The sequence below is a fragment of the Erinaceus europaeus genome, chromosome 2 (assembly GCF_950295315.1).
Source record: "Erinaceus europaeus chromosome 2, mEriEur2.1, whole genome shotgun sequence".
NCBI lineage: Eukaryota > Metazoa > Chordata > Mammalia > Eulipotyphla > Erinaceidae > Erinaceus > Erinaceus europaeus.
Window position 1 is genome coordinate 43,035,419 of NC_080163.1, and position 19,199 is coordinate 43,054,617.

Below are 19,199 nucleotides of genomic sequence, written 5' to 3' on the forward strand. Positions count from 1 at the left end.
GCACTTTTAGGAGTTGGGGTCGGGCCTTGAGTTTTAAATTGCACCCGAGAAGCCACAGAAATGTTCCTGGCGACTTCATTTATTTTTAGAAACTGTTTCATTTATTTTAAAATTTTAACTTTTGATGATAGTGATTTACAAAACTTTAACATTACAAGGTAAGTTGCACACTATCCCCACTACCAAAGTTGAGGAAGGGCTGCAGCCTGCGAGCTTCAGGCCCGTGCTGACCGCATTTCCGACCCGCGTTTTTTGTCTGGATTAGGAAACGCCCCGAAGTGGTCCGGAACCCCAGCAGCTGCAGGGACAAAAGAGGCAGGTTCATTTTCACCTTGCTGTGAAACTGAGTTCACTCTGGGATTGGGGGACAGGCCGCGGGGGAAGGAGAGTCTGGATGACGGGAAGACTTGAGGCGTCAGCGCCCTCACAGGGTTTGCTCCGTGTATGGTGAGTGGAGCTGGGGGGAGACTAGAGTAATGCGGGCAGAGGGATGAGAGAGTTTAGGGTAGTTAGTCAGCTATCTTTCTTTTCTTTCGGCCTCAGTTGGTTTCATTCAAACGTTTGCTCTCCAAATCTTTTTTCCCGGAGATGCAGAAGTGAACCAAACAAGTAGTTCCGGTTTTCATGGCACTTTTCAGTTGAGTTGGGTCTATAGCCATGTGCGATTCTTACTTTTTTTTTTTTTTTAATATTTATTCCTTTTTGTTGCCCTTATTGTTTTATTGTTGTAGTTATTATTGTTCTTGTTATTGATGTCATTGTTAGATAGGACAGAGAGAAATGGAGTGAGGAGGGGAAGACAGAGAAAGACAGACACCTGCAGACCTGCTTCACCGCCTGTGAAGCGACTCCCCTACAGGTGGGGAGCAGGGGCTCGAACCGGTATCTTCAAGGCGGTCCTTGAGCTTTGCAACACCTTCCCTTAACCCGCTGTGCTACCGCCCGACTCCTGATTCTTATGTTTCTGTATGATAAGTAATTAATGCCTCGGGGTGTCATGAGTGTTGTGGAAAGAAACCCAACTCTGGAATGAGAAGGTGAGGAGTTAGGAAGGAGGACAGCACTTGTGGAGTTAGGAAGGAACACAGCATTTGTGAGGAACCGCAAAAAACTTAGGTCTCTTAAGAAAAATGGGCAGCTGTGTACAGATTTTAAAAAAACCCACCAGAACGCTGCTGTGCTCTGGCTGATGGTGATGCTGGGGATTGAACCTGCCGTCTTTGTTTTCTGACTCATCAGTCTATAGTTGTGTTTTGGAGAGAGCAATTTTTTTAAATTATAGTATTTTTTCATTGAGTTGACACTGGTTTACAGTACTGTAACCATCTAGCATAGTTACATACCTATAAATGGTACATATACATATACAACTCACTGCACCCACCACCAGATGTCTTGAGCCATCACACTATTTGGAACCCTTTAGCTTCCCTCCCTCCTGTTCCTTCTGATAATCAGTTTTCATAGAATTTAAGTCATTTCCTATTTTGTGAATTTGTTTCAGTATTCCATATGTGAGTGGAACTATATGGAAGTTGTCTTCCACTTATTTCCATTAGCACAATCTCCAATGTCATCCATTTAAAGAAAAAATACATGGGACCTGGTGGTGGTGCACCTGGTTGAGTGAACATGTTACAGTGCACAAGGACCCAGGTTGGAGCCCCTGGTCCCCAACTGCAGGGGGAAGTTAAGAGTGGTGAAGCAGGGAGTCGGGCGGTAACGTGCTGGTTAAGTGCAGGTGGCACAAAGCACAAGGACCAGCGTAAGGATCTCAGTTCAAGCCCCTGGCTCCCCACCTACAGGAGAACCACTTCATAGGCGGTGAAGCAGGTCTGCAGGTGTCTATCTTTCTCTCCCCCTCTCTGTCTTCCCCTCCTCTCTCCATTTCTTTCTGTCCTATCAACAACAACGACATCAATAACAACAATAGTAATAACTACAACAACAAAGGCAACAAAAGGGAATAATAATAAAAAGAGTGGTGAAGCAGTGTTGCAGGTGTCTCTCTGCCTATCACCCCTTCTCCACTCGATTTCTGACTGTTCCTATCCAATAAATATTTAAATAAACAAGATAGAAAAATATTTATTGAGAGAAAAAAAACCACAGCATCACTCTGACATAGATGTTGAGGATGGAACTCAGGGCCCTATGCTTGTAGGTCAAACACTACCCACTGACAGCTCTTGAATTAGAGAGAGTAAAAGTGGGAGCCTAAGCTTCGAACAGTGTCCACTATTTGGAGATTGGAGGGTTAATCCCAATTCATAGACGTAAATTAAGGCAAAAAGTAGTGAAAGGCATAGCTCAGCAGGCTAAGAGCACATGGCACAAAGCACAAGGACTGGCATAAGGATCCTGGTTCGAGCCTCCAGCTCCCCACCTGCAAGGGAGTCGCTTCACAAGTGGTGAAGCAGGTCAGCAGGTGTCTATCTTTCTCTCCCCCTACTCTGTCTTCCCCTCCTCTCTCCATTTCTCTCTGTCCTATCCAACAATGAAGACATCAATAACAACTATAACATTAAAACAAAAAGGCAACAAAAGGGAATAAGTAATAAAAAAAAAAGTAGTGAAATAAATATGCTTAGAATCATTCAGTGAGTTTATGGCTTCTTGAGACCATGCCCATTTTATCACAGTAATCTTACTATTTTTTCCACTGGATGAGGATAGACTTCCCATAGTGCAAATCTTTTTCTTCAGCAAGTCTCAGATTGGAATTTCCTTTTAGATTTCATTTTGTAATTTTCAGTATATAATTTATTTACTCTACTTTTTTGTGCCATTCACTGTACTTTGTGATGAACCTTCTTAAAATTAAAGTCATAAATTCTGCCTGCTTACTAGGATCTACAGTGTCTCAAGTTTTCTGCTTATTTCCCTTTGTCCCAATTCCTACTTTCTGCACTAGGTTGTCTTAATCTGTGTTTCTTGCTCATTTTTGCTTATAATTATGGTGCTGCTTTAGGTCCATGCTTAATGGCATTATATGCTTTCTAGGCCAGCTCACTAAATTACTTTTCTGGGGGCTGGGGAGACAGCATAATGGTTATACAAAAACTTTCATGCCTGAGGCTCCCAGATCCCAAATTCAGTCCCCAGCACCACCATAAACCAAAGCTGCACAGTGCTCTGGTCTTTCTCTGTAACTTTCCTTCTATGTTTCTCTCATTACAATCATTTTTTTTATTTTTATTTTTTTTTACCAGAGCACTAGTCAGCTCTGGCTTATGGTGGTGCGGGGGATTAAACCTGGGACTTTAGAGCCTCAGGCATGGCAGTTTGTTTGCATAACAATTATACTATCTACTCCCCACCCTACAATAAAATATTTTTTAAAAGAATTGCTTTTCTGTGTGATATACACACACAACAACCAAGGTTAAGAGGCAGGGGAGGACTAGTTGTGATTAGATTTGCTTAAAATCAAACCTTTGGGCCTAGACTAAGTTGCACTAAGAGTACAATATAACCATGTACAAGAACCTGGGTTCAAGCTCCCAGCTCCCACCTGTAGGAGGAAAGCTTGTTTAATGGTGAAGCAGTGCTGCAGAGGTCTCTTCCTCTCAACCATCCTCACCCCTTTTGATTTTTTTTTTCTGTCTCTGAAAAAAGTCAACTCTTTTTTTAAAAAGATTCTTTATTGGGAGTTGGGCGGTAGTGCAGCGGGTTAAGTGCAGGTGGTGCAAAGCGCCAAGGACCAGCATGAGGATCCGGTTCGAGCACCTGGCTCCCCACCTGCAGGGGAGTCATTTCACAGGCGGTGGAGCAGGTCTGCAGGTATCTTGTCTTTCTTTCCCCCTCTCTGTCTTCCCCTCCTCTCTCAATTTCTCTCTGTCCTATCTAACAATAACAATGTCAATCATAAATACAACAATAAAACAAGGGCAACAAAAGGGAATAAATAATAAATAAAAATATTTTTAAAAAATTCTTTATTGGGGATTAATGTTTTATAGTCAACAGTAAAATACAGTAGCTTGTACATGTGGAACATTTTTCGGTTTTTCACATAATTCAACCCCCACTAGGTCCTCCTCTGCCTTCATTTTCCCTTTGATTCTGCTATAAGCCTGCAGGGTTGCTAACAGAAAGACCTCTGGCACTAGGCAACCTTAAGGCTGAATTCTGACTATGCTCCTTAACTTTTACTTTTTTTTTAAATTAGAATAAAGCTCGGCTCTGGTTTATGGTGATGCTGGGAACAAATCTGGGGTGGGGTCTTAAAAGTATCAGGCATGAATGTCTTCGGCATTACCCCAATACTACCTCCCTAGCCAAAATAAAGCGGGAAGGAAAAAAAGGGCCGGCTAAATAGCTCCTTTGGGTTGTGTGCTTTTTGCCATGTGCACAAACTGATTTTGAGCCTGGCCTTCACTGCATTGAAGGTTGATTCAGTGCTGTGGTCTCTCTCTGCCTCTCTGTCCCTATCTAAAAGAAAAATCTGACTGTGAAAAAAAGTTTGAAAATTCTCTGGGTTAGATCATCTCTAAACTGTTTACAGCTTCTGTAAATTGGGAGGAATAAAAGAATCTTTAATTTGTTCCCAAATATTGCTTTTTTTAAAGATTTAATTTAGTTATTCATGAAGATAGGAGAGAACCAGACATCACTCTGGTACACGTGCTGCCAGGGATTGAACGCAGGACCTTATGCTTGAGAATCCAATGTTTTATCCACTGCGCCAACTCCTGGACCACTCTTGCCTATTTTTATTTTTTGCCTCCAGGGTTATTGCTGGGGCTTGGTGCCTGCACTATGAATCCACTGCTCCTTGGAGGCCATTTTCCCCATTTTGTTGCCCTTGTTGCGCTTGTTGTAGTTGTTATTATTGTTGTCATAGCTGTTGTTGTTTTTGGATAAGACAGAAATGGAGAGAGGAGGGGAAGACAGAGAGGAGTGACATCCTGCAGGTGGGGAGCTAAGGGCTCAAGCCGGGATCCTTACCCTGGCCCTCGAGCTTTGCGCTATGTGCGCTTAACCTGCTGCGCTGCCCAGCTCCCAGGCTTGCCTATTTTTTAAATAATAATAATAGTTATTATTATTATTTGCCTCCAGGGTTATCGCTTGGTGCCTGCACTATGAATCCATTGCTCCTGTGACTTATTTTTCAATTTTTCTTTTGATAGGACAGAGTGGTTGAGAGGGGAGGGGAAGATAGAAGGAGGAGAGAAAAACAGACACTTGTAGGCCTGCATCACAGCTTGTGAGGTGACCCCCTTGCAGGTGGGGAGCCGGGGCTTGGACCAGGATCCTTGTGCTTTATACTATGTGCACTTAACCCAGTGCGCTACCACCTGGGCCCGTGGCTTTTTTTTTTTCCCCCACTGTTGTTGCTGCTGTTGTTGGATAGGACAGAAAAATTGAGAGAGGAGGGGGAAAGACACTTGCAGACCTGCTTCATCGCTTGTGACACGAGCCCCTGCAGGTGGAGACCCCGGGTCTTGAAACGGTATTCTTGTGCTGGTCCTTGTTCTTGCACTATGTATGCTTAACCCAGGATGCTACCGCCTGGGGCCTTCTATTTTTTTTTCTTAATTATCTACTTATTTACTGGATAGAGACAGAGAAACTGAGAGAAGGGTTTTAGAGAGGCAAAGAGAGATACCTGCAGCACTCCTTCATCACTCGTGAAGCTTCCTCCATGCAGGTGGATACCAGGGGCTTGGACCTATAATTCAGTCCTTAAATTTGTAGTCATTTTTAGGGAAAGAAGTGACATAGGGGTGTTAAACAAATAGATAATAGTATAAAAGTAGCTGTTCCGGGAGTCAGGCTGTAGCTCAGCTGGTTAAGCGCAGGTGGCGCAAAGCACAAGGTCGGCATAAGGATCCCGGTTCGAGCCCCCGGCTCCCCACCTGCAGGGGAGTTGCTTCACAAGCGGTGAAGCAGGTCTGCAGGTGTCTATCTTTCTCTGCCCCTCTCTGTCTTCCCCTCCTCTCTCCATTTCTCTCTGTCCTATCTAACAACGACAACATCAATAACAATAATAACTACAACAACAATGAAAAACAACAAGGACAACAAAAGAGAAAATAAATAAATAAAAATATAAAAAAAAATTTTAAAAAAAAGTAGCTGTTCCCAGCAGGGAGGCAAGAAAGAATGAATAAAATGACTCATGCTCAGATGATTTCACCAATATGTCCTGGAACCTCATCTCTCCAGAGTCCTATCCAACTAGGGAAAGAGACACAAGCTGGGGGTATGGATCAACTTGCCAATGCCAATATTCAGTGGAAAAGCAGTTACAGAAGCCAGAACCCTCACCTTCTACACTCCAAAAAGAATTTTGGTCCATATTCCCAGAGGAGGAGAAATGTTAGGCGAAGGTGACTAGAGGGCTCTGAAACCCAATTCCATCAGGACCCGGAGAGTAGGGGGGTTCAGGGGGTGGTGGGAGGACACTTAAAGTAGTAAGTGTAACATAGGAAGGGAAGGCAGGACCATAGAAAAATGGGCATATATATATATAGAATTAGAAATAATTTGGGGGGTCGGGCGGTAGCGCAGTGGTTTAAGCACATGTGGTGCAAAGTGCAAGAACCGGCGTAAGAATCCTGGTTTGAGCCCCAGGCTCCCCACCTGTGTGTGTGTGGGGGGGTTGCTTCACAAGCGGTGAAGCAGGTCTGTAGATGTCTTTCTCCATCTGTCTGTCTTCCCCTCCTCTCTCAATTTTTCTCTGTCCTATCCAACAACAGCAGCAGTGACAACAACAATAACAACGATAAAACAGTAAGGACAACAAAAAGGGGGGAAAAAGCCTCCAGGAGCAGTAGATTCGTGGTGTAGCCACTGAGCCCCAACGATAACCCTGGAGGAAAAAAAAAATTTTTTTTAACCCATATCTGTGATCTTGGGAGAACTAGCGCAGTCTCTGATGGAGGGAATGGGGAAACAGAACTCTGGTGTGGAATTAAAACCCTGTTATCTTATAATTCTGTAAATCAGTATTAAGTCATGAAGAAAAAAAATTAAGAAATACACACACATGACACAGCCTGTGACTAGGACTTTGGGACTTGATTAGCATATGTCTGAGGCTGACCATACACCTAAGGCTGACCCTGAGAACACAATTAGCATGTGGCTGATGGATTTACATAAACCAAGTGATTTAACTGTCAAGCTGCCAGAAGTTTGACTCTTTTTCCTAGTTCCTCCTGCTCATGCTCAGGCTGACTTGGATTCCCAGGACCTGCCATGCTGCCTATCCCTGGAGACAACGCGAACACGTGGAGCTGAACTTTGGTAACTTATGGATTCACAGGCCTGGCCTTAAGAGTATCTTACTTCTGCCAGTAATTGCCTATCTTGCTGTACCTAAAATATATTGTTCTCTACTGATGTACTGCTATTTAATAAACCTTGATTTTTTTTTTTTAATATTCTCTTTTGTTGCCCTTTTTTATTGTTGAAGTTATTGATGTTGTTGTTGGATAGGACAGAGAGAAATGGACAGAAGAGGGGAAGACAGAGAGATGGAGAGAAAGATAGACACCTGCAGACTTGCTTCACCGCTTGTGAAGTGACTCCCTTGCAGGTGGGGTCCTGGGGGCTGGAACCGGGATCCTTATGCCAGTCCTTGGCTTAGCACCACCTGTGCTTAACCCGCTGCACTACCACCCAACACCCAAACCTTGATTTTTTTTTTTAAACCAGTGCCTGTCTATGCCCCTGTGAAGTTTTTTTTTTAATATTTATTTTCCCTTTTGTTGCCCTTATTTTTTATTGTTATTGTAGTTATTATTATTGTTATTGATGTCATTGTTAGATAGGACAGAGAAAAATGGAGAGAGATGGGGAAGACAGGGGAAGAGAAAGAAAGATACCTGCAACTTTCCTGCAGGTGGGGAGCTGGGGGCTTGAACGGGGATCCTTTTTTTCCCTTCTTTTTGTTGCCCTTGTTTTATTGTGGTAGTTATTATTGTTGTCGTTGTTGTTGGATAGGACAGAGAGAAATGGAGAGGAGGGGAAGACAGAGAGGGGGAGAGAATGATAGGTCCCTGCAGATCTGCTTCACCACCTGTGAAGCGACTCCCCTGCAGGTGGGCAGCCAGGGGCTTGAACCGGGATCCTTATGCCGGTCCTTGGCGCTTTGCACCACCTGCACTTAACCCGCTGCACTACCGCCTGACTCCCAAAGCTTTTTATTTTTTAATTACAATACACACAGTTATGCTATATCAGTTAGAAAAGGATTTATCGGGAGTCGGGCTGTAGCGCAGCGGGTTAAGCGCAGGTGGCGCAAAGCACAAGGACCAGCACAAGGACCAGCATAAGGATCCCGGTTCGAACCCCGGCTCCCCACCTGCAGGGGCGTCGCTTCACAGGCGGTGAAGCAGGTCTGCAGGTGTCTGTCTTTCTCTCCCCCTCTCTGTCTTCCCCTCCTTTCTCCATTTCTCTCTGTCCTATCCAACAACGACGACAACAACAATAATAACTACAACAATAAAACAACAAGGGCAACAAAAGGGAATAAATAAATAAAATAAAAAAAAAAAAAAGGATTTATCAAAAACTATAGGGATTTTTTTTTTTTTTTAAGTTAGAAACCCGGAAGGCAGAGTGAAAGAGACCATAGCGCCAGTACTTCCTTAAAATGTGGTGAAGACCGGGCTCAAACCTGGGTTGTGCTCATGGGAAAGCATCACATTATTCAAGTGAGCTATCTCATCAGCCTGCTCTGGGATCTTGTTACAAGAACTTTTAAGAATCAGTAGGAAGTCCTCAGTTCCATCATAAGCCAGAGCTGTGTGGTGTACTGGGGTGGGAGTAGTCAGTAAAATCTTCCCGGGAGTCGGGCGGTAGCGTAGCGGGTTAAGTGCACATGGCGCAAAGCGCAAGGACCGGCGGAAGGATCCTGGTTCGAGCCCCCGGCTCCCCACCTTCAGGGGAGTCGCTTCACAAGCATGAAGCAGGTCTGCAGGTGTCTGTCTTTCTCTCCCCCTCTCTATCTTCCCCTCCTCTCTCCATTTCTCTCTGTCCTATCCAACAACAACATCGATAACAACAAGGGCAACAAAAAGGAAATAAATAAATATTTTTAAAAAATTAAAAAAAGAAAAGAAACTTCCCACAGGCCAAAATTAGAACAATTTGATCAATAAGAACTTTAGTGAATTGAAAAATGTAAGTAGTTTGTAGTGACATAAGAAACTCAATGTTCTCATCCTGGCTTTTTTATTTTATTTATTTATTTACTTATTATTTTTTAAAAGGTTTTTTTACGTTTTATTTATTCATGAGAAATGATAGGAGGGAGAGAAAGAACCAGATATCACTCTGGTACATGTTCTGCTGGGGATTGAACTTGAGAACTCATGCTTGAGAGTCCAAAGCCTTATCCACTACACCACCTCTTGGACCACTATTTATGTATTTTTTAAAGATTTATGTATTGTATAGAAGTCAAGCGGTAGCACAGCAGGTCAAGCGCAGGTGGTGCAAAGCACAAGGACTGGCATAAGGATCTTGGTTGGAGTCCCTGGTACCCCACCTGCAGGGGTTTGCTTCACAGGAGTTTAAGCAGGTCTGCAGGTGTCTTTCTTTCTCTTTCCCTCTGTCTCCCCCTCCTCTCTCCATTTCTCTCTGTCCTATCCAACAACAACAACAATAACTACAACAATAAAACAACAAGAGCAATAAAAGGGAATAAATATTTTTAAAAATGATTTATGTATTGTGGTCTGGGAGGTGGATAAAGCATTGGACTCTCAAGCATGAGATCCTGAGTTCAATCCCCAGTGGCACATGTACTAGAGTGATGTCTGGTTCTCTCTTCTTTCTCATGAATAAATAAACTCTAAAAAAAAATACTTATTTACTAATAGGAGATCAAGAACCACAGCATTACTCTGTTATGTATGTTATTGGGATCTCAAGAGTCCAATGCTTTATCCACTGCACTACCTATGAGGTAATTTTTTAAAAATTAGAAAAAATCTGAATCAAATGGGCACTGTAGGCTGAGTGGGAGGGTTTCAGTGATATAAACATAAGATGCTTTAAAAGTGAAAAAGCAAGACTGAGATAGCTAGGTAGCTAGTGGACAGGAACCAGAAGGATGACTCAAATCTAAGCCAATTAAACCAGTAAGTTAGTTGTATTTTTCATTTGGGGATTCTGTAGTTTGTTTTTTAAAAGTTATTTTCGTTTATTCTTGGATAGAGACAGACATGGGGAGATAGGGAGAAAGACATACCTGCAGCTCTGCTTCACTTGTCAAGCTTCCCCCTCCCCACAGGTGGGGACCAGGGGCTGGAACCCAGGTTTTTGCACACTGTAGTATTAGTGCTTAAACCAAGTGCTCCACCACATGGCCCTGAATTCTATAGTTCTTTGTTTTTTGGTATACAGACTGTCAAAAATCATTAAATGCTATAGACCATTTCCACAGAAAACTTTCCACAATCTTGCATTTTATAATCAGTGGCTTATGACTCCTTGAAGACCACTCATGTAAACCCCCTATCTCACAGCCTGTTTCCTGATCTTAGAGTTGAGATTTATAATTATTTTTTTTATTTTTTTTTATTTTTAAAGATTTTATTTATTTATTAATGAGAGAGAGAGAGAGAGAGAACCAGACATTACATTATGGTATATGGGCTGCCAGGGATTGAACTCAGGATCTCATGCTTGAGAGTCTAATGCTTTATCCACTGTGCCATCCCCTAGACCACCGAGATTTATAATTATTAAAGACTGGTTCTGCTATAGCAAAAATAGATTTGATTGTGGTGCTTTGTATTAACTATATGAAATTCTAATATTTAGCTGTTTTTGATTTACTGTAGTGACTATGATTCAGTAATTCTCCTTTATGCTATTTAGATTGAGTAATGTAGCTTGCACTTTATAAGGACTTTCACTTGTTTCATCCTTTTACTGATATTGGAGAACAAGATAGGGATGAGACAAATTTAAGACTGTAAAATGGGATGTCAATGGTCTCTGGAATAGTAAAAGATTGTTCCTTGAAGCAGTGATTTCCAATTATGTTGTCTCTTCATACCCTATCTTCTTACCTCCTAAGAGATTGCTTTTACCTTCTTCTTCTTCTTTTTTTTACATATTAATGAGAAAGATAGAAAAGAGAAAGAAAAAAAAGAGAAAAAAAATTAAAAAAAAAAGAAAAAAAAAAAAGAAAAAAGAAAAGAGAAAGAACCAGATAACACTATGGTATATATGCTACTGGGGATTGAATTTGGGACCTCATGCTTGAGAGTCCAGTGCTTTATCCACTGTGCTACCTCCTGGACCACTTATCTATTAATCCACCCTTACAGATTCTTCAAAGTATTTTAGAATGAGTAATTGAGGATCAAATTGATATGCAGAGACTTACATGCCTGAGGCTATAAAATCCCAAATTTAATTTCCCAAGCCCCAATAAGCCAGAGCTGAGCAGTACTATTGTGAGAAAAAAAATCATAACAAAAATATATAGAGCTTGCCAAACTCAACAAGAAATGACCCCATCCAAAAATGGGGAGAGGACATAGGCAGAATATTCACCACAGAAGAGATCCAAAGGCCTAGAAACTCAATAAAATGCTCTAAGTCTTTGATTGTCAGAGAAATGCAAATAAAGACAACAATGAGATAGCACTTCACTCCTGTGAGAATGTCATATATCAGAAAAGGTAGCAGCGAGATCTGTTTCTCTCCTCTCCTCTCCCGGATCAACTAGGAATACCAAAGGAGACCACCTGGGACCACAAGAAGACAGGACTAGAACGACTACAGGAACCCACCAAATCACTGGTGAGTGCAAACACACGTGGCTGGTTACAGAGAGGAGCCTAGGGAGAGACTAAGTGGCTGGTAACAGTCCGGCTGTTTATCAGTTGAGACACCACCTCCAGTCTGCTCCACCAACAAGAGGACAGCTGAAGGGAGGAGAGGACTCTGGGGTTGTATGGGATGCCTGTAGTGTGGGAAATTCCCCATGTGTGAAGAAACTGTGAAAAGGATTTGCTGACAAAGCACGGGCCATTATCAGTTTTAAGCTGGTCTGGAAGTGGCAAAGCACTGAAGCATGACTGATAGCATGTTTAGATTTTTCTCCAGAGTGGGCAGATGCCCAGCACGCATGGGAGAAGGTATGAATTGTCAAAAAGATATATTTGAGTTTTCCAAAAGGAGGATAGTGGGTAACGTCAGTTTGCCACAAATGATTAGGATGGAGCCCCCAGGGGTTACTTCCCATGGTCTGAAGAGGGGGCACCTGTAGAAAGGGTTGACAGGACTTGCAGGTGCGCACTATTTTTTTGAGGTCTCTTGTGGGGATATGCGGGAACCTATGGCGGAGGCCTCTCCATTTGAGATGTGTTAAGGAATGAAACCGTGTGGCCTCAGAGATGGTGTGAAATTGTAATGTAGAGGCCAACTGGTCAGCAATGTAGTTTCCTCGGGATAGGAGTCCTGGAAGGCCTTGGTGTCCCCGAAGATGTTGGATGAACAGAGGGTTTTTCTTTGCTTAAGCAAGTTTTGGGTCTGGATCATCAAGGGAGTAGTGGGATTGGAGTCAAGCCTGATATGGACCTCAACCAGATTGGGTAGTAGGTTGACAACATAAAAACTATCAGAAAACAGGTTAAATGGCTCAGGCACGGCATCTAGTGCCATGACAACTGCATACAGTTCTTTGAACTGAGCCGACCCCTCGTCAGCGTGAACATCTGTCTTTATGGGTGTGGGCGGATTGTCTCGTCTAGGGGGAGGAAAAATAACTATGGAGGATCCTGAGCACCTTCCTTCAGTAAAGATGGTGAGATAATCAGGGTCTGGCTGGGAGAGGAAGAGACAGGGAGGCCTCCACTCAAGTCTAGAAAAGGAGCTCATCCATTTGTAAGGCCCATAGTGACAGTCTGTATTTCCAAGAAAGTCTTCTAGAGCCAGGGCAATCCGGCCATTGTTCCTCTGTAACCAGAGGAAATCAGTATTTTTGAAGGGGGTGATAAGAGATGAATGTTCGACCCCAAAGAGTCGGACAGAAAGGTCCCTACCCTTAACAATACAATCAGCTAGTTGGTTGGTCATGGAATAGACTTGGGGGGCCCCTCCCACAGAAAGATGAACCGAATGAACAGGTTCACCATTTTGACCGAGCAGGATGGTGGACAATGTTTTTCCAGGGAAAATGTAAAGGATGAGGGGCAGACTGGGGTTGTAGTGTTTAAGAACCGCTGAATTAATGGCGGCCTGGACCCTGGCAAGCAGCTCTAGGTGATTAGGCCCCAGGGGTATTATTGGAGGAGAGATCACCATCTCTTAGGAGGTCAAAGAGGGGGAGAAGCTCTTCGGTAGTGATGGGGATCCAAGATCTCAACTAATTAATTTCCCCCAACAGCTTTTGCAGCTGAGGGAGAGTATAAGAGCCCTGGATCTGGAGCTGAGGTTTGACTGGGGAGACCGAATCTAAGCATAGTATAGATCCAAGAATCTTAAAAGGGGGTATCTTTTGGATCTTTTTCAGGGGCTATCTGGAAATATTTTTGTTTAAGGATATAGAGACACTGAGCAGTGAGCTTATGGATGGAGGCAGGGTTAGGGGCTCCCAGGATGATGTCGTCCATATAAATGTAGAACAGGACATCAGAGTCATTTTGGAGGGCAGAAAAAATGGAGCACATATAATATTGGCAGATTGGTGGACTGTTAGCCATGCCCTGAGGCAAGACAGTCCACTCAAAACGGGAGTCAGGTCCCCCAAAGTTGGTGGAGGGGATAGAGAAGGCAAATTTACTGCAGTCGTTGGGGTGTAGGGAGATGGAGAAAAAACAGTCTTTAATATCAATTATGGTCAAATGATATGAACTGGGAATTGCTGGCATCCAGGGTAGCCCTCTTTGAGGGGTCCCAAGGAGGACCATTCTTTCATTAATCTTTCTTAGATCATGTAAGAGCCTCCATGAGCCATTTGCTTTTTTAATCACAAAGACGGGGCAATTCCAAGGGCTGGTAGAAGTCCTCACATGACCCAGTTCTAGCTGTTGTTGGACGAGTTGATGTAATTGTTGTAATTTTTGGGTTGGAAGAGGCCACTGCTCAACCCATATGGGGTCTCCCAGCTTCCACTGAATTTTTGGTACTGGGGGGCAAGCAGTGAGTGGCCCTTAGGATTGGGGGTGAAATGGCAGTGAGGACTTGCGTAGTTTCTCAAAATGGGGATCTCCCCTGTAGTTAGGGAAAATCTTCTTTCCCTGTTCAAAGGACTGTTGATACTCCTCGTCATCTAAGAGGTCATAATAGAATCTCTTGTGGTCTGTTGTAATGAATGCCGTAGCTTCTCCGAGGATGTCCTGGCCCAGGAGATTGGCCGTAAGGCCAGAGACCACCAAGGGGCGCACCCCTCCATGATTGCCTTCGTGATCAGCCCAAGGGAGCCAGGTGGAGGTTTCCCATGACGTGGACTGCCCTCCCACTCCCAATAGAGGGGGTTCCGGGGACAACTGCCAGGAAGGGGGGACCTCCTCCTTTCAGATAACTGTCTGGTCGGCTCCAGTGTCAGTGAGGAAACTGAAGGTCTTTTCTCCTACGGTAAGGGTCATTTTAGGTCTAAGTCCGGGAACCAGGGGGACAGTCCAGTGGGCCCTGACATGGCCCCTCCCCTTGTTTAACGGGGCTGGGAACGGCCCCTGAGGGAGTTTAAAGGTTGGCCATTGAGACTGAATTTATTTATTTATTTTTTAAAAATTTCTTTCTTTATTGGGGAATTAATGTTTTACATTCAACAGTAAATACAATAGTTTGTACATGCATAACATTCCCCAGGAGACTGAATTTAGATTTGCAATCTCGGGCCCAATGAAAGCCCTTTTTGCACTTGGGGCAGGGTGTGCGAGGCCCCCCGGTGGATTGGTTAGGGGGGTTTCTTGCCTGGTTAGGGCACTCTCGCTTAAAGTGGTCCTCTCTGCCGCAACCAAAGCAAGTGCACCCTTTGCTAGTTGAAGTTTGTTGGAGGGTATTAACTAGGATGGCTATATCTTCTTTATGGGTTTTTTTAAGGGCAGCCACCAAGGCCCTAGTCTGGTGGGAGGAAGAGCCAACATCTCTGGTGGCAATAATCCAATGATCAAGACTCTGCTGGCGCAGCCCAGCACAGGCAAGTTTATGGTCAGCGTTCATGCCGTCCCAAGCCAATGATCTGACAAAGCGGTCCCTAAGATCACCTGCCGGAAATTTTCTTTGCAAGCTCTTCTGGACCCTATCGATAAAGGAGGGGAAGTCCTCACTGGCCTTTTGATTAATGCCTGCTATGGGGGATTCAGTGGGTCCCTCATTGAGCTTTCACCAGGCTGCAAGGCCAATGGGTCTAATTTGAAATTTGATCTTGATAAGGGGGGGGGGAATAGCCGCCTGTTGGGCACCCGTGGCAAATTGGTCAGAGGTGCCAGAGAGCATGCCAATGGTGATAGGGATGGGGGTTGGGCATTTTGGTTTCTTTCTCCCTGGGCTCGGCACTCTTTGTTAAAATAGGCCAGAAATTTAAGAAATGTGGGCCCAGGCAGGACGGCTTTAGCCAATTCTTTCCAATCCCAGGTGACGCAGGCCTGGTGGGCTAGGCCCTCAAGAATAGTATCTGCCCAGGGTGAGCTGGGTCTGTCTTCGGCCACAGCCTTTTTTAGTTCTTTTAATTCTCTGGGGTCCCAGGGATACCAGGTGGCTGGTCTGTTACCCCTGGGATTAAGATTGACAGGGTAAAGGTGGGGAGTTTCTCCTAAACCGAAGGCCCCTCCCGTATAGGGAGGGGGCACTGAAGGCAAGGGACCAGGAGTGCGGAAAGGGTTAGTGAGCGACTCAGGAGTCGGGGACTTGGAGGAACAGGGCTTAATGTTGGGACAGGGAGCACAAATAAAGGGATCTAAAAAGGGGTACAGGGGCTCTGAGGAAGGTGGGGGCAATTTATTGGGTGCATCTATCTTTGAGTCAATCTTAATCTCTGTCTCTTTTTGTGGCTGTCTTTCTTTGGTTTCCTTGGGAGGCCTGGGTGGAAAGCAGCTTTTTAGAGCTGCGATAGTAGGGAGTACCCCGAGAGGGGGAATCTCTCCTTGGTCAACCTGGGCCTGAGTGATCAATTGTTCTACTCGGTCCCAGGTGTCCCAGTCGAAGAGGTTGGTGACAGGAAGCCAAGGGGCGAACTTGAGTAGGCACCTCCAGGCTTGAAGGGCTTGATTATCAGAAAGAGTCAAGCCTCGACTCTTAAGTAAAATATGCAAGGATTCAAGGGAGGGATCTGGCTGCCCCTTGGATGAGGTTGAACCCATGATAGGACTAGAAATAAAAGGGGTGAAAAAGAACTGGCACCCTAGGGGTGACAGATAATCAACTGTGCTCGCCTGGCCGGGCCCCTCGCGGAACCTTAAGGAGTCTTAGCTTAGAAGTGGCTGTATAAACCCCAACCTTGGTCTTGGCATGGCCAAGAATCTCCACTAAGCTGAAACGACTCCACGGAGACGCAGGTAGAGAGCCCACTCACGCCCCATGGCCGCTAAGGCCGTGAGGCTCACAACATGCTTGCACACAATCACACGGAGGCAATCATTCAGTCAAGGCAGGGGCAACGACCAGACTGGCCACTGTTACTTGAATATCGTAAGTCAGACCTTCAAGACTCACCAGAGAGTAGCCCTGGCCACAGCCCGTCAGTTGTTGTGACAAATTCAATTCTTTCATGCATTGCCAAAGTGAGAGGGGGAAGAAAGAGAAGAGGACTGCCCCATAATTTATGGGGGTACACTCACCAGCAGACCAATTGGCCCGTCAGCATTCTTCCGTTGAGCAGCCTCACACGGGGCACCAGTCTGTCAGGTTCTCCCCGACAGGTAGTTGTGAGGAGAGAGATCTGGACCAGCCGGACCCTCCCTTTTGGGGATGAGTGGGAGGGAGAGTGTTGACGACTTGAGAAAAGACACCAAGTCGGGAGTTCTGTTAAGGCAATGACTCGCTTTATTGAGGAAAAGGCCATTCTTTATAGGCGGGGGGGGGGGGGGGGGGGAAGAGGTAGGGATGGAAAGATAGGGTGAGATGACATTAGAGGTGTGAGGTGGCGTCACCGTCATGGGGCCTATGCTCTTTACACATCATCAGTTGGAGGGCAGAGGTGAATTCAGGCAAGGCTCACAGGAAGTTCTGTGTCACTCTGAGGAAGTTAGTGACCGTCAGCAAAACTCAAGCCAGGCTTAGGGAGTGTCTGCTGGGCCTAGATCGAGGCCAAGCAGGTCCCAACACACACTGACCAGTGGAATAGAATTGAGAACCCAGAAGTTAGCCCCCACACCTATGGACATCTAATATTTGACAAAAGTGCCCAGACTACTAAATGGGGAAAGCAGAGTCTCTTCAACAAATGGTGTTGGAAACAATGGGTTGAAACATGCAGAAGAATGAAACTGAACCACTGTATTTCACCAAATACAAAAGTAAATTCCAAGTGGATCAAGGACTTGGATGTTAGACCACAAACTATCAGATACTCAGAAGAAAATATTGGCAGAACTCTTTTCCACATAAATTTTAAAGACATCTTCAATGAAATGAATCCAATTACAAAGAAGGCTAAGACAAGTATAAACCTATGGGACTACATCGAATTAAAAAGCTTTGCACATCAAAAGAAACCACTACCCAAACCAAGAGACCCCTCACAGAATGGGAGATCTTTACATGCCATACATCAGACAAGAGGCTAATAACCAGATTATATAAAGAGCTGGCCAAACTCAACAACAAGAAAACAAATAACCTCATCCAAAAAATGGGGGGGAAGACATGGACAGAATATTCACCACAGAAGAGATCCAAAAGGCTGATAAACACATGAAAAAAGTCTCTGATTGTCAGAGAAATGCAAATAAAGACAACAATGAGATACCACTTCACTCCTGTGAGAATGTCATACATCAGAAAAGGTAATAGCAGCAAATGCTGGAGAGGGTGTGGGGTCAAAGGAACCCTCCTACACTGCTGGTGGGAATGTCAATTGGTCCAACCTCTGTGGAGAACAGTCTGGAGAACTCTCAGAAGGCTAGAAATGGACCTACCCTATGATCTTGCAATTCCTCTCCTCGGGATATATCCTAAGGAACCCAACATATCCATCCAAAAAGATATGTATGTTCTTGGCAGCACAATTTGTAATAGCCAAAACCTAGAAGCAACCCAGGTGTCCAACAACAGATGAGTGGCTGAGCAAGTTGTGGTATATATACACAATGGAATACTACTCAGCTGTAAAAAATGGTGACTTCACCGTTTTCAGCCGATCTTGGATGGACCTTGAAAAAATCATGTTGAGTGAAGTAAGTCAGAAACAGAAGGATGAATATGGGATGATCTCACTCTCAGGCAGAAGTTAAAAAACAAGATCAGAAAAGAAAACACAAGTAGAACCTGAAATGGAATTGGTGTATTGCACCAAAGTAAAAGACTCTGGGGTGGGTGGGGAGAATACAGGTCCAAGAAGGATTCAGAGGACCTAGTGGGGGTTGTATTGTTATATGGGAATCTGGGGAATGTTATGCATGTACAAACTATTGTACTTACTGTTGAATGTAGAACATTAATTCCCTAATTAAAAAAAACATCATGATAATGTATGCCTGATGTTCTTATTTTAGAAATCGGCTTCTCTGTGAAGCAATCTTTGTTTTTAATCTTCTTTCATAAGGGCCATTTATCTTATTGCTTAAGTAATTATAGAGTGTTTGGTCTTGTGTACATCCTGACAGTGGTTGATAGTGGTACACTAGGCGATAGGAGCAGTGACCACCAGGGGAGGGACTTAAAAAAAAAAAGTTAGCAACAAATGCTGGAGAGGTTGTGGGGTCTGGAGAGGTTGTGTGCACTGCTGGTGGGAATGTAAATTGGTCCAACTCCTGTGGAGAGCAGTCTGGAGAAATCTCTGAAGGCTAGAAATGGACCTACCCTATGATCTTGCAATTCCTCTCCTGGGGATATATCCTAAGGAATCCAAAACACCCATCCAAAAATGCTGGAAAATGGCCCCACTGTCCGGAAAGTCCAGGCCATTGTTTATTCTCTTTGTTTTTATTTTTATTTATTTAAAAAAAGAGGCATTAACAAAACCATAGGATAAGAAGGGTCCAACTCCACACAATTCCCACCACCAGAACTCTTTATCCCATCCCCTCCTGATAGCTTTCCTATTCTTTAACCCTCTGGGAGTA

The 19,199-nt window shown here is 44.2% G+C and overlaps 2 long non-coding RNA genes across 2 annotated transcripts in view; both read left to right on the forward strand.

Moving 5' to 3' along the window:
• LOC132534612 (uncharacterized) overlaps positions 1 to 19,199 on the forward strand; it is a 46,375-nt gene that overhangs the window by 346 nt on the left and 26,830 nt on the right. The gene's annotated exons all lie outside the window — the stretch shown is intronic.
• The window catches only part of LOC132534613 (uncharacterized), a 27,754-nt gene continuing 8,555 nt past the window's right edge, over positions 1 to 19,199 (forward strand). Inside the window, exon 1 of the long non-coding RNA XR_009546331.1 lies at positions 1 to 158. This is a non-coding gene — a long non-coding RNA (uncharacterized LOC132534613). The remainder of the gene's footprint in view (positions 159 to 19,199) is intronic.